Raw genomic sequence first — 10,030 nt, forward strand, 5'->3', positions numbered from 1 at the left:
TCTTGGATACGTACTGTCCACACACACTACAAGAAAATATATACTGGGCTTAGGAATGTTGACTGACTTTGCTCTTTTAGTAGACATACTTATTTAAGTTACATAGATTTATAGTAGAACACAACTGCAAAACTCAATCTCAATACCAAAGTTTCAATCATGATTTTTTACAAGCTGAATATCAAACATTTCCTATTTCCACAGCTTTTCATCCTCTTTTCTCTCTTTATGATCACCAATTTCTTCACTCTACTAACCCCATTTACATTTACAAGTGCTATATCCTTCAACTTCACTAGTTTTAGTTATGCCAACTCTAGCATATCATTTGAGAGAGCTTTCCCTGAAAGCCAAGTCATCCAACTCACCAACGACATACCCACGAAACACTTAGTGGGTCAAGCCACTTATTTCAAACCCATGCACCTTTGGGACAACACCTCCGGAAAGCTCACAGATTTCACTACCCATTTTTCCTTTGTCATTGATTCGCAGAATCAAACTAACTATGCTGACGGGCTGGCCTTCTTCCTCTCACCCAACGATTCCAAGATTCCTATGGTGGGTAACAATGGTCGTCTTTTGGGTCTTACTACCCAAGATGAGGCATTAAACTCAGCGAATAATCCTTTTGTTGCAGTGGAGTTCGATATCTGGAGCGATTACGAATTTGATCCAATAGGGGAACATGTAGGTATTGATATTTACTCCATGAAATCTGAAGCTAATGTGTCATGGTTGTGTAATATTATGGAAGGGAAAAAAAATGAAGCTTGTATTAGTTACAATTCTAATTCACATAATTTGAGTGTTGTCTTCACGGGTTTTAGAAATAATGTTACTATAATGCAAACACTTTCTCATATTGTTGATTTGAGAAATTTCCTACCCGAAGGGCTTACTTTTGGATTCTCAGCCGCAACAGGTGAAGCAAGCTGTGCAACACATACTATTTATTCTTGGGATTTTAATTCAAGTTTGGAATTTGATAATTACATTATTAGCCCAAAAGGTCCCAATCCAGCCCTCTCCTCTAAGAAATGGAACTGTAGACGACTAAATTTCTAGTTTGAAATAAATCAAACAAGTAAAATAGTGTCGCAAATGCGAATTTGTATTGATGATTGTGTGGTACAATTCTCTATAATTACAAAAGAGTTATCCTCTGATTCGATTTCCTTAAAAGACTTGTTGATTGAATTTGTAGTAATGTGATTTTGATTTGAACACCCAATATACTTCAATTTGGCTGAAGAATGGATCAAAGATCTTTGGAACAGAATTACAATGAATTTCTGGCTATGAGCTTGTTGGAAATCCTTTGTTCTTCACGTTCTTCGTGCTCTTCGTGTGTTCTTTGTCTTCAAAGGTTTGTTGTGGAAGTTCTCTGGGGCTTTAGAGGCTTGAATCTGTGGAGCTTCACTGATTTGTGGTTGTTTGAGGTTTTTGGAGGCTTTTGAGCTTGATTCCAGTGACCTTTGAGATCTAGGCAGGTAGTTTGGATGATTCTGCCTCGAATGTTCTTTGTATTTGAAGGTTTGTGGTGGAAGTTCTTCGGGGCTTTGGAGGCTTGAATCCGTAGAGCTTCACTGATTTGTGATTTGTTGATGTTTTCGGACCTTTGAGCTTGATTCCTGCAAACTTTAGGATCTAGGCAGATGGTTTGGATGATTCTGCTTCGAATGTATTCCGATTTTGGGGTTGAAGTTCTTGAAGGCTCTGAGGCTTGATTCTTGCAGAGCTTTTTCACTTCTGAATCTTGGTCTTCCTAAATGTCTTAGGAAGGTTTCTATTTATAGGAGTTTGGAGGTGGGTGAGCAACACGTGGCGGAGTCCGATTGGTGACACATGTCACAGCCTGATTGGTCCACTTATGTTATCGCTTACACGTGCTGGACTGCTTGTGTCATCGCTTACATGCGCGAGGTTGCTTGTGTCATCACTTACACGTATGCTGATGCGTGATTGGTTTTTGCATGACACTTGGCAAAGTTTCGTTGGCTTCTGAATAGTGATAGCAAAACCTAGCAGCAATACATGATGCTTTGTAATTGGCTGTATTTTGTGGACTTGGTAATGTGACGTGTCAGCTTGTGATAGGTCGGGAATTTTCCCTCTCTACAGGAACACAACCAGGTTACTTGTGGAGTTCAGTGTTGGTGGAGTTATTTTGGTTGGTGGGTTGGCCATAATTCTGTTTGCCTTGTGGAAGAAGAATAGGAGGCACAAAGAAGATGATCATGCCCTTGATGAAGAATTTAAAAAGGGAACAGGACCTAGGAGGTTTTCATACAATGAATTGGCTTATGCGACAAATGATTTCAACGATAAAGAAAAGCTAGGGCAAGGAGGATTTGGTGGGGTTTATAGGGGATTTTTAAGGGACTCAGACTCCATTGTTGCTATTAAGAGGGTATCAGAAGGGTCTAGACAAGGAATAAAAGAGTATGTATTAGAAGTAAAAATCATCAGTTGATTAAGACACAAGAATCTGGTGCAACTCATTGGATGGTGTCACGAAAGAAGTAGAGGATTACTCATTTATGATTTCATGCCCAATGGAAGCTTAGATTCACATCCCTTTAGAAAAGATGCCTTATTGATATGGGAGGTGAGGTACAAAATTGTACAAGACTTAGCCTCAGTCTTGCTTTACTTGAATGAAGGATGGGAACGGTGTGTGTTGCATAGAGATATAAAATCAAGCAATATTATGCTTGATTCAAATTTCAATGCCAAACTTGGGGACTTCGGATTAGCTAGGCTTGTGGACCATGATAAGGCGTCGCAAATTACTGATTTGGCAGGTACCAAGGGCTACATGGATTTAGGATGTTTCACAACTTGTAGGGCAAGAATCAAATGTCTATAGTTTTGGAATTGTTGCATTGGAGTTAGCCTGTGGAAGAAAACCAGTCGACCACAAGGCCACAGAAGATCAAATAGTCATGTTGGACTGGGTTAAGGTGCTCTACGAAAAAGGAGAGGTTCATAATGCAATTGACAAAAGGCTGGGTGGATGTTTTGATGAGCAACAAATGAAGTGCTTGTTGATTGTAGGGCTTTGGTGTGCTCACTCCGAACGCAATCGTAGGCCTTCAATAAGGGAAGCAATTCAAGTGCTCAATTTTGAAGCCTCGTTGCCAATTCTCCAGTTAGATAGCCTTGAGTCATCATGTTGTACTCTAGCAGTGAATGAAGCTACATCTTTTCTTTCAACATCCAATGGTGCTACTGATTCTAAGGGATGACAAACAAAATCCATTTTCAAGCTTTGCTACAATACCTATTCCACATAGTTTAAATCACTCTTTGCTGCTTATCCATCCGCATTGTTTTGGTTGTTAGTAGTTAAACTTGTTTTAATTGAACTTTTATTAAAAGTAAGAATGTTGTATATCAAATTAGTGTGGAATAAATGTTGGGAGTTTATTAGTGTTCTTCTCAATCTGTTACATTTAATTTGTTGATTATTATTGATCGCTTAGGTGTACTTTTTTACTCCTTGTACATTTTCAATGTCCAATGGTGCTATTGGTTCCATTAGATGACAAAACCGAAATTTAAGCTGTAGCTACAACACGAATTCCTCACGGTTTAAGCCTGAAATGTTTACCTACGTTCTCTTGCTCTGTGTGTGCTTAAAAGTTATGCTTTCTTCTCATGCACCTTTGCTAGGACTGCTTCCCACATGGTCTGCATGTGAAGAAGCTTTTGATCATTTTCTTATAAACTTTTGAAGAAAATTTGATTCATTAAACCTACATGTAGTGTTTCAACATAGATATGACGTTGTTGGGCTTGATTTTTTGGTTTGATATTAATTTGTTAATTTTTCGTGGAATCCTTGTCGTCTTGACTATATCTCTTACTCTTGTTAGTAGGCAGGGTGCAAGGTGTCTGCTGGACTAGATGGAGTCCTAGGTCGACCCAAGGCAGAGTGGACACCATCACGTGATGCCTATTTGGTAAGGTTTTCAGATCCGGACCGTTCATTGAACTGTAAAAGGGAGAGGTTCAAGGTTTTTGAGATCGAATCGAGATCGAACCAGGGTTGAACCGTGATAACCTCATAATTAATTTAATAAATAAATAAATATTTTAAATTAAAAATAATAGAAAATTTGACTAAAATAAGAAAATATTTTGGTACCAAAAACGTAATTTTATAAAATAAATTATATAAATATATATATATATATATATTTTTTTTTTATGAAACCTATGTCTAAATTAAGCCCATGCCTTAGGCACAAAAAAAAAAAAATCAAGCCCATTTGAACGGTCAACTTTCCAATGAAATTTAAAAGTGAAAAACAAAATAGATAAAGTACTTAAAATGAAGAAGCTAGAGGTCTACTCATTAAATAATAGCCACTCATTAAATAATAGCCTTAATACAAAACAGAGCCCAAGAATAAAGTAGTTGGTCAGTGAGTAGATGACAGCCAAGCATTATTACTTCACCATCTCCATCGTTCTCAATCCAGACACAGAAATTTTTTTTTTTTGCTGAAAGTCCAGACACAGAAACTGAAACGGCAAAAAGGCAAAAAAACGCAGAAAAATTAGAGTGAAAGCGCGAGTGAGACAAAAAAGAAGAAGAGAGGCGATGCGATCTAAAGGTCTAACAGCATCACATGGCGGTTTGAAGCATCAACAATGGTGGTAAGTTCCAAAAATAAAATTCAGATTTGAACCGCAAGAACCGTCAGGAGGTTTGACCGCGGTTTGCACGGTTCACTGCTTTTCTTGTATAGGCCGGTTCTTGAGAGTTAAAAACCCGTATTGATGAACAGTTTCCGATTAATCCGATCAGACCGTATGGTCCGGTCCGGGTTTCACAACCTTGCTATTTGGTTGAGCTTTTCATTGAGCAACACAATCTTGGGAGGATTGCGTACAATGAATATAAAAATGAAGTAATTCGGTCTGCTACACGTGATCTCAATAAGAAGTTTGGTATGAATTTGGAAGAGAACCAGATAAAAAACTGCTACAATGTGATGAAGAAAGATTATGGTGTTGTTAAAGCCTTGCTTAGTAATACAGGGTTTGGTTGGGATGAAACTCGACAAATGGTTGTGGCTGATGATAAAGTTTGGGATAGCTATATTACGGTATGTAGATATTTTAATTTTTAATGATGTAGTACATAAAATTCCTTTAAATTTTGGGTTGCATTTGAAGAAGTTTTATGTCAAAATTCTAGGTACGAAGTGAAGCAAGACCTTTTCGAAGAAAGAGCTTTCCTCTTTATAAACAAATGTATCATTTTTGAAGGTAACTTCCCCATTATTTCTTAGTATTAAAATACCGTGCTCTCTCATGGCCTGTAAGCACCGTGCTCTCTCAAGGGAAGAGGAAGCCGAACTCTTGAGAAGCAAGAAGAAGGTAAAGGATGTCCATCACGCTGATTTCAGAGAAGGGGTCAATGAGAATGGCCTCTATCCACGAAATAACAATGCTTGGGTATCACCCAACAAATCTTTCAAGGAAAAGCTCGTAGGAGAAATACCAGGAGCTTATGCTCAAGCCTTCGATTTCTACGATCAAATGGAGGATGATGTTGAATTCGATGATGAGGTTACTGGTTTACGCGAAGGTTTAGTGGCAATAAAGCTATCCAAGGAAACTAAACTACGTATAAGGGGGTCGTGGTCGACAGCTTTGATTGTCAAACTTTACGGAAGGAAAATAGGTTTTACCTACATCCAAAACAAACTCCAACAACTGTGGAAACCCAGTGGGAGACTAGACTGTGTGGACCTTAGAAATGAGTTTTTCTTAACAAGGTTCTCAATGAAGGAGGACTTAGACGCAATTTTGAGAAGAGGTCCATGGTTCATAGGAGAGCATTATCTCTCCATAAGGTCGTGGGAACCATTTTTCAAACTGGAAGTAGCTAACGTTTCGTCAATAGTGGTTTGGATCTGATTACATTAGTTGCTTATTGAACTCTATGAGGCAGAAGTACTTAAACAGATTGGGGAAGCCATTGGGAAAGTTTTGAGAGTCGATACTCATACCGCCATGAAAGCTCGGGGTAAGTATGTTAGACTATGCATACAGGTTGATGCGAATAAACCGCTCATCAATACAGTGCTCATTGGGAAATTTGAGCAAGTAGTGGTGTACGAGGGCATCAATAAGCTCTATTTTGTGTGCGGCAGAATTGGTCACAAGAAGGAAGTGTGCCCATATACAGTTCGGTGTACTGAGCCATTGCTGGAGAAGGAGATGTTTAGTACTAAGGCGTATAGTACTAGCCCACGAAGAATGCATGACACTGGCTGGCGCGGGGCTGGCAGTGACGTGGCTGAGAGTAGTGGAACGGCACATGAAGAGGACAAGTACGGACTATGGATGGTGGTTACACGTAGGAGAAGAGGACAAAAGGGGACCACAAAGGGAATGGAGCAGTCGGACCCCACGAAATCAGGCCAGAGCTCAAAACAAAAAGATTCCTTGGTAAGGAATAAGTCCAGCAATGGTAATAAAGTACGGAAGGAGAATACTGAGTTGGGCTTCACACCTAAAATCAATTTAGACATGGCTGGGCAGGATGTTTTGTCTTTGGGCCCGAATCTGAAGCTTAGGGGTTTAATGGACAAGGATGGGCTTCTTTCTAAAGCCCACGCTAGCCCTTCAGTAAAGGCAAAAAAAGCCATCGCCAGGAGTAGGGCATTAACCCATTTGAACAAAGAAGTCGCTAGTAGCAGCAAGTCAATATACACCTCAGCTGCACAAGCTGTGTCCTTTCTTGGCAACAATGGCGGTGATGCAAGCTCTCTATTCCAATTCTCAGCAGTAGCACACGCCGATCTGGGCATTCAAAGTAAAGGCGAGGTGGAGAGAGCTCCTCACGCCGATCTGGGCATTCAAAGTCAAGGTAAGCTCACTCACTCAAGTTCAAGTGATGGCGGTAGCAGAAATCATGGTGTGGCTGATGACTATGTTGGGGTGGATCTTTCAAAATCTGAAGAAGGCTTGGAAGTTAATTTTTCTTTAGATGGACGAGAGTGTAAGGTAGGGTTACTTAACACTGGTAGACCCATAGTGGGGAAGGATGAAGAACCTGCGGTGGGTGTTCCGGATGAATCCAGGGAGAGGAAGGATGGTGGAGAGAATGGAGAGGATATGATGGAATTTGAGGATGAAGGAGGCACTGGCATCTCCTCTTGAGATGTATCTTATTCCTATCCACTCTGTAATTATGAATATAATAATTTGGAATAGCAGGTGCGTGTTGAAGCCTAATTTTCAGAACCATGTAAAAGAGTTGGCTAGGAATCATAACCTGGTCATCTTAGTAATTATGGAGACCAAGCTCAATGGAGCTCGTGCAAAGGAAATAACAGATAGGCTTCCTTTCGATGGTGCCATCCACACCGAAACAATTGGGTTCGCAGGAGGCCTTTGGCTGCTTTGGAATTCTGATATTGTGGAGGTGGTTCAATTGGCAAATATAGAGCAAGAAATCCACGTGGAAGTGAAGGTACTTGCTACTAACCTCTCTCGGATTTTCTCTGCTGTTTATGCTAGTCCTAGGAATGCTGAAAGACATATTTTGTGGGAAAACTTAATTAAAGTAGTTGATCTTCATAATAAACCGTGGGTGATAGCTGGGGATTTTAATGAACCCTTGTTGGATGAAGACAAGTTTGGAGGAAGGCCTGTTAGCATATCTAGATCCCTTTTATTCAAAGATTGCCTTGATAGGTGCAATATGGTGGATTTGGGATTCTCGGGTCCCAGATACATGTGGACTAATAGGAGGGAATTGAATAACCTCATTCAAGAGAGAATAGATAGGTTTTTCATGAATCCTAGTTGGTGCCTCTTGTATCCAGAAGCTAGAGTCTCCCATCTCACTTGTTGCAATTCAGATCATTGTCTAGTGCTTCTAGAGATTGTTCCTAGACAGACCAATTTCCTTAATAGGCCTTTTAGATTTAAGAGTTTCTAGTTGTCCGACCCTTCTTTTCCTCAAGTGGTGACTAAGGCTTGGAATTGGGATGAAAACCTTTCAGCCTTTATTGTCAGATTCACAAAAGATGCGATGCTCTGGAATAAAAATCAGTTTAGGAATATATTTGGGAAGAAAAGGAGATTAATGGCTAGACTTAATGGAATCCAGCGGGTTTTAGCTTCCAACCCCCAATCCTCCCTAATTGGCCTGGAGAATCAGCTTCATAAAGAATTGGATGTAGTGCTGAATCAAGAGGCGGAGTTGTGGGCCTTAAAATCTAGAATTAATTGGATGGTGATGGGAGACCGAAATACTTCTTTCTACCACGTTTCTGCTCTTGCAAGGAGGAAAAGGAATACAGTTACCATGGTTAAAAATGAGGTAGGGGACTGGTTAACGGAGGAAAGAGAAGTAATGAACCATTTTAGAGAGGGGTTTACTAGGCTGTATACTACCAGCCAAGTCAAGGCTGCTTGGAGTCATAATCTTCGGAATGGCTGGCAAATTAGACTCACGGAGGAGGAGAAGCACAGTTTAGATCAGCCGGTGATAGATGCTGAAATTGTCACTGCCTTGTGGTCTCTTAAGGCTTTCAAGTCTCCAGGTCTTGATGGACTCCATGCTGGTTTTTTCCAGAGATTCTGGCTCACTGTGGGGGATTCCGTGAAAGAGGAGATTAGGAAGGTTTTCCTATGTAGGAAAATTCCAGCCTATTTGAATAGCACAAGTATTGCCCTTATTCCCAAGATCCAAAGCTCGGAATCCATTACTAGCTACAGACCTATTAGTTTGTGCAACTCGGTGTACAAAATCATCACTAAAATTATAGTGGGGAGGTTGAGACCTTATTTGGATAAATTAATAGGTCCTTGCCAAACGGCTTTTGTCCCGGGAAGAAGAGGAGTGGATAATGCTATTATTGTTCAAGAATTGATCCACACTATGGGTAAAGCCAAGGGCAAAGGAGGATATATGGCATTAAAAATTGATTTAGAAAAAGCCTATGATGAATTGGAGTGGAGTTTCATTAGGGATATGTTGATCCGGTTCAATCTTCCAGGGAATTTAATTGAGCTTATTATGAGCTGCATTTCTTCGATCTCCACCTTTTTACTTTTTAATGGAGGGGCTCTAGAGTCTTTTCATCCCACTAGAGGGATTAGGCAAGGCGATCCGCTATCTCCGTACATCTTTATTATGTGTATGGACTATTTGGGGCAATTAATCCAGGAAAGGTGTGAAGATAAGTCTTGGATTTCTATCAAAGCTTCCCGAAAAGGGCCAGCCTTCTCACATCTATTTTTTGCAGATGATCTTGTCCTTTTTGCCAAGGCAAACATGGAAAATTGTCTTGTAATTAGAGAAGTGTTGGATGAATTTTGCAACCAATCCGGTTAGACCATAAGTGAAGCTAAATCCAAGGTATTCTTTGCTCCAAATGTGGATCGTAGTGATAGAGAAGCTTTAAGTGACATTCTCAGTTTTCAGTCAACTCCTAATTTAGGAAAGTACCTTGGCTTTCCCATTAAGCATAGTGGTGCACCAAACCAGGATTTTAACTTTGTGTTGGAAAGGGTTAAGAAGAAACTTGCAGGTTGGAAAGCAAACCTCCTCTCCATGGCTAGGAGGTCAGTTCTAATCCAAGCAGCCACTTCAACCATCCCAGCTTATGTAATGCAATGCAACCGGCTCCCAGGAAAGATTCTAGATGGCATAGACCAAGTAAACTGAAACTTCATTCATCAACCAACAAGAAGAGTATGCATTGGGTGGGATGGAAAAAGGTCACTACCCCTAAGGATGTAGGTGGGCTGAGCATCCAAGCTGCAAAGGGCAGGAATACGGCACTACTTGCTAAATTAAATTGGAGATTTCACACGGAGAAAGATTCTCAATGGGCTAAATTGTTGAGATTGAAATACTGTACTAATCAGCGTTTAAACTCCAGAAATGAAGCAAGGTTTCCTTGTTCTCGCACTTGGAGGAGTATGAAGAAAGGGGAAGCTGTTTTTAAGAAAGGAATCACTTAGGTCCCGAGGTATGAAAGCAGCCTTAGTT

At 40.2% G+C, this 10,030-nt stretch overlaps 1 pseudogene; it reads left to right on the forward strand.

Annotated features, from left to right (window-relative positions):
• Positions 1–159: 159 nt before the first annotated feature.
• Positions 160–3,251, forward strand: LOC126705159 (L-type lectin-domain containing receptor kinase IX.1-like; annotated as a pseudogene).
• Positions 3,252–10,030: the final 6,779 nt, after the last annotated feature.

This window comes from Quercus robur, chromosome 11 (genome assembly GCF_932294415.1).
Source record: "Quercus robur chromosome 11, dhQueRobu3.1, whole genome shotgun sequence".
In the NCBI taxonomy this organism is placed as follows: Eukaryota; Viridiplantae; Streptophyta; class Magnoliopsida; order Fagales; family Fagaceae; genus Quercus; species Quercus robur.